Genomic DNA, 6,379 nt, shown 5'->3' with positions numbered 1-6,379 from the left:
TTTATCAAATCGAAAAGTGCAGTGCAAAGTTGTGGTAAGCAGGCATTTTTATTTGCAAATATTACTACACTAACTAAACATTTTTTATGTAATTAACCCTTTAAGCCCCGAGGGGTTCCCCACTGACGAGTAAAATCGTCTGGCGTTAGACAGAGTAAAATCTATAAGTGCCATTTGGCACTATCGGGGCTGAAAGGGTTAAGTATAATTTTTAATAGCTGGGACTACTATTTGTTGCAATAAAAGCAAGAGTCTTACTTGCAGTACATTGCATTTAAGAATGCATTGCAACTGGATAGAGTTGAATCATCGCATCTCAAAGTGCCAAGTTTCGATGGAAATTAGGTTTACTTTCACAGGGCATTTTCGTGCGCCCTGCCACTTTTGAAGGAAAACTTTCAAAGCAGTTCGATTCTTCACAAATATGTGCTTTCCATACTAATGGCGATCGCTGGACCAAGACATATTTGCTGAGATTTGACCGAAAGTAACGTGAACACTGACGCCATTGTCTAATTTGGGGTAAGAAAATTTCAGTTGCGCGTCAAATATACACGGTTGTAGTTCACATTTCAAGAGGAGAAAAGACAAAAAAATGTCCAGACGGTATGAAAATCACACATTAACAATACCGACAAAGAAAAGCACTTTGGTAAACGAAGAAGTCGAAACGTCGGGGTTCAGTATTCGCTGTGCCACTTTTACCGGGAATATCTTTAGTCAAACCTTATCTTTGGCTCACAAAATATCACTTGTTGACGGCTTTTCGTGGACGAACGTTGGAGACAAAAGTCCTGTACTCTTAATGACCGAGTTCGGTTTAAACAGAAAAAGGGCTGTGACTAAAAGTGGGACGGGGACGTGGGACTTGGGACGTGGGGACTCGGGGACTCGGGGACGTGGGGACTCGGGGACGTGAGAGCGTGGGGAGGTGGAGACTCGGGTTACTCGGGGACGTGTGAACTTGTGGATGTGGGGACTGAACCAGTCCAGGATTGTTATCAATTTTGATAACCGTTTTACGTCACAACATGGCGGCCATTGCAGAAATCGGAGGATTTTGTATACACTTCACTTTATTCGTTTTTTGTTCGGAACTAGTTGGGTTATCTACCCAAAATTCTATTCGATATGGACAACAAAGGAACATTGTTCGCCTTTGTCAAAGATGGCGGTGGCAGAGCGGGTTGAACGGTTGGAAATGTTAACTGTAAAGTGGGACAGTGCATGAAATTTGATCCCAAAGTCAGGTACGTTTTCCACTTTGTCGTTAGATTAAAGGCACTTGTAGATTTTTCCAGCATTTGCAAAAAAAATGTCGATATCTTCAAGTCTTTTACTTGACTTTTCACGTGTTTTTGCTGTTGTGCACGATCTAGTAAAAATGTGCAAGGGGGTATTTTGATTTGCGATGTGCTGTTAATAATGGCGCCCATATTTGATTGATTTACTCCTACAAACCTAGGCGTTGAGATGGCGGATGCTGATGCCCACAGGAAAAAAAAATGGCAAACTTGTGTAGATTTTGTGGCTCTACAGCGTCGAAAAAGACTGAAAGGCTTAAAAATAAATTCAAGGATGATTTTGAACGATATTTTGGTATCAATTCTGAAAAGTGCAGTGGAAGGCTTAAAGCCCTGGTCAAACGGTGCATGATAGTCGATGATAGTCGATGATAGTTGAGCGCGCGCTTCCGTTTGACCACCAACTATCATGCACTATCATCGACTATCATCAACTATCATTCAGTTTGAGCCTGTTCAAAATCTTCATGATAGTCGATGATAGTTTTTCTCGTTTGACCACAGGTAACCCAGGCTCACTGTGTGCGTCACGTAGGTATTAAAATATAGAGAACATATGAGGCGACGTTTAGGTCTGAAAATTTGCTAGAAAATGGTAATAAAAATCGATAAAACTTACCATGTGGTGAGCTGTTGTTGTCTTTAATACGTACACGAAGTTTCGGGGAAAATGGTCCCCGTTCACCTTCCTTCATAATATAGTGACAAGGTAGGAGACGGAAGCCAGCGTCGGGACTCCGATCGACCCAAAACAAGCACGATTTTTCCCGCGAAAATCAAATCCAGTCGCTAAATAAACACGCCAGGTTCGTGGAATAGGAATTTCTCTAAACCATGAATCCACTGAAGCATCTCCAGGTAGCAACGCGGAGCCACCAGACTCCGTAAAACTTGTAAGTTAACCTGCTAAAATGGCGGCCAGAAAGCGTGGTACTCACGAAGTGCCCAATTCAAAATGGCACTGAACTCTGGACGCCTGGTGACGAGTATAATAAGTCTCCCTCGAGGGAGGGGAGTCCCAAATTGCTAAAAACAAAACTCACTGAGCAATTTGGGACTCCCCTCCCTCGAGGGAGACTTATTATACTCGTCACCAGGCGTCCAGAGTTCAGCGCCATTTTGAATTGGGCACTTCGTGAGTACCACGCTTTCTGGCCGCCATTTTAGCAGGTTAACTTACAAGTTTTACGGAGTCTGGTGGCTCCGCGTTGCTACCTGGAGATGCTTCAGTGGATTCATGGTTTAGAGAAATTCCTATTCCACGAACCTGGCGTGTTTATTTAGCGACTGGATTTGATTTTCGTGGAAAAAATCGTGCTTGTTTTGGGTCGATCGGAGTCCCGACGCTGGCTTCCGTCTCCTACCTTGTCACTACATTATGAAGGAAGGTGAACGGGGACCATTTTCCCCGAAACTTTGTGTACGTATTAAAGACAACAACAGCTCACCACATGGTAAGTTTTATCGATTTTTATTACCATTTTCTAGCAAATTTTCAGACCTAAACGTCGCCTCATATGTTCTCTATATTTTAATACCTACGTGACGCACACAGTGAGCCTGGGTTACCTGTGGTTTGACCACGCGCATGATAGTTCATGATAGTTTTTCGGTCAGCTGTTTTCCCCGAAAATCGGCGGGCTCGTTTAAAATGTCCGCCAAAAGTTGCTCGCGAGTATCGCGAGGCTCTTCAGAAAATAGTGTTGATATTGAGGATGACAATCCAGATATCATAGAGAAGGTACATGTAATAGATGAAACACTGGAGGAATTAGAGGAGCCACCGAGCAAAAAAAACCGTATCACTAAACGTTCATCGGCGAGATGGAGTAATGACCTAATATTTCGTCTAATAGACGAATATGAGGCCAGGCCCTGCCTTTGGGACATTTTTTCCAAGGATTACCATAACAGAGATATTACAGGAAAAGTTAAGCAGGAGATGGAGGTGAGGTTGCTCTCGCAAATCACAATTTGCTTCAGCCACGTATTTTGTGAAAACTGTTCCACCATGCACAATCCGTGACGTTTGGCAGATTTTGTTGATAACTTAGGGAGTGTATTTGGATTCAGTAAAGTCATTAGAGTTAAGCTTCTTGATTTAGAAAACAGTCTTGTAACATTCGACAAGGGAAAAATGCATTCTACGTGTTTCTAGACTAGTGTAAGCCAGCTTAGCTTATTTATGCGTCTTTAGTAAAAAGCATGACAGGAGACTCTCCTAGAATTTCAAGTTGTGAATTTCACAACGATTTAAGTTTCATAATTATTGTGCCATTTTAATATCATGATTTGTTTATAGGAAATATTTAGTCTCCAATGGAGGGAAATCAGCAATCAACTGACAAAACTCAGGCAAATTCTGAGCCAAAATCAGAAAAAAATCCAAGCGGTGAAATCAGGGCAAAGCACTGATGAACTATTCAAGCCAACATGGATTTTTTGGAAGCCACTCCAGTTTCTCTTGCCAGTATTAAATCCTCGCTCAAGCCGAGATACACTACCTGACGAAAGTCCCGAGAAGTCTAGCATTAATGATGTTGCAGATGAGGAGGCTTCTTCAACATCCATTTCCCCTGGTGTTAAGCTACGAAAGACCAAGTCAGGGAAGTGTGACAGGAAAGCTCAGTCAGCAATTACAGAAGTTAAGAACGAGCTGATGATGGAATGTCTTAAGGTGATGAAAACTCCCGAGTCCTCTGCTACAGCAGGCCCCAGTGCAGAAGCAAGCTTTGCAAGTTACATCACTGAAAAGCTTAAACTGTTGGACAACAGACGAAGGATGATCGCAGAGAAGAGAATCAGTGATATAATATGGGAACTGCAGATGGACATGGAGCAATCTATGACTTCTGGTAGTGATTTGTCATTAACCTTGTCACAGCCCCACTACCCAGTGGCAAGTAGCTTTTACCAGTGGTCATCTTGACTTTTTGTGTAACAGGATTTGAGCATGGGATTCTCATGGTAATGGCATTATAAAATTTAATGTAGCTGTCCATAATATGTTTCCATGTGCAGTTACATTTGGTGATCTTTAATCCACTTTTCGGGATTTTAATAATTTATCAGGTTCTTAATATGCCTAATACATTTGCAACATTGAAATGACAAATTACAGTCCTATTTGAGCAGAAATTTAACAAGAAAATTTTTAGCATTACTTTCATTTATAATTAACCTGGAACCCTAAATGTAATTTAAGCCAAGTTAAACTTCAAACAATATTGCTGGAGAGCAGTCTCCCTTAGGGTGGAGGTCTTTGATTTGACAGTTCAGCTTCAGATGTCAAGTCACTCCACGCGTTTTTGGGCCACTGGACAGTTCTCGTTAAGCTTTTCTCCGAGCCCACCCATCCCCCTTGCTTTCACTATAAGTATCCTTTTGTTTCCACTGTTAGTTCAGTGTGATGGTGCCTGGTGGTTGTCACTCACAGGGTTGCCATGGGTACCCTGCACGTGATTCACTTTGCTTCGCTCCTTCTCTTTTCAGGCACCATTCCCTAAGCTTTTCTATTGTTGATGAGTTTAACACTTGCCTAAATTGGAATGATAGATGTTTCCAATTAAATTTTATTGCAGTGATAGTATTCAAACTATTCATTTCCATGTACACATTTCTTAGTACATTCCAATATATACACTGTATACTGCTATGTAATATCCAAAGCCTTCTATATTGGTATAGAGGTATGAATTTAAGTGGCTGGCAACAGCTTCTAGACCTTTATAAGGATTACAGTAGATTTTTATGTTTCATTGGAAGCACTCAATATCATGGTATGACACAAATGGCCAATCATTGGTGAACATGTTGTTACCATAGAAACAGTATAACCCACTTAAGAAAACCTCTTAAGGTTAGCTTGAGGTCACTGTTAACTCATAATGAGTTCGGTGATCCAATTTTTTCATCATCAAATTTTAATTAGCTGGGTAATTAAGATGTAATGCTTTGAAAAATTTTTAAAAAAATCTTTTCAAGGGATTCTATGCCACCTGAAGTTTTTGGAAATTTAAGGCAGCTTTTTATGTTAATCTGTTGTGTCACAAAAATGGTAACAACATGTTCACAAATGACTGGGCATTTGTTTGATACCATGATTGTAACCAAGACTGGTTATAATGAAACAGCATAATCTACTGTAAGTCTTGGGAAGGGCTAAAAACTGTCGTCAGTCACCTTACCTTGGACATACATCATCATTAATGAGAAATCTTTACTTGTACACAAGCCTGTCAAACTGTTTTGTAATAGCAGGCAGTAAGAGTCAGATGTGTATTCACTGTTAGTGAGGATTAGTTGACTCCAATGTGAAGTAAGCTGGTGGCAATGTGGCAATGTGAAATAAGCTGGTAATACATGTAGGTGGCAAAATTGTTGCTTGTCACCACATTTTGGCAGGGCTGGGTATGCACCATAATAATTACTTAACATCTTAGCCACGTTTAAACATTATGGAGTCATTCATATATCTTTAAAGTTAGTGAAACATCCCACAATGATTGATCAAAGATCAAAATGTTTGAAAACCTAGCATACCTCATCTTATACCAGATTTAAGGTCACACTTTCATGTTTCTTGTTCATGCTTAATATCACAAATGATAAAGCTTAAAAACAAATACATTGGGCAAACAGCAATATTTTACAAAGCAACACACTATGTAATAAGGTATTGTTTTACAAAAAAGGAATTATGGCATTATATATTATTTGAAAGCTAATGCACTCAGAAAGTGAATTATGGGATTTACCTGCACGAGTTCACTATAATGAACAAGAAATTTCAATACTGCACTAGGCCACCAAGTGCAGAATTGAAAATTTCGTGTTCATTGTTAGTGAACTCGTGCAGGAAATCCCAATAATTCACTTTCTGAGTGCATTAACATTTTCATCATTCAAACTGAATACACTGGAAAAAAAAATTGTCAAAGTTTGAGTCAGCTGAAGCCATGGTGTGATGACAGTGGTATGTTGAATTTACATCATGATAATGACGTCAAGGAGGTTGTTTTGTCGCAACCCAGTATCACGTGGTACAAATCAGCCAAACAGAAAATCGGAATTCC

This window comes from Montipora capricornis, chromosome 8, assembly GCF_036669925.1.
Source record: "Montipora capricornis isolate CH-2021 chromosome 8, ASM3666992v2, whole genome shotgun sequence".
Classification (NCBI taxonomy): domain Eukaryota; kingdom Metazoa; phylum Cnidaria; class Anthozoa; order Scleractinia; family Acroporidae; genus Montipora; species Montipora capricornis.
This window is presented reverse-complemented; position numbering follows the sequence as displayed.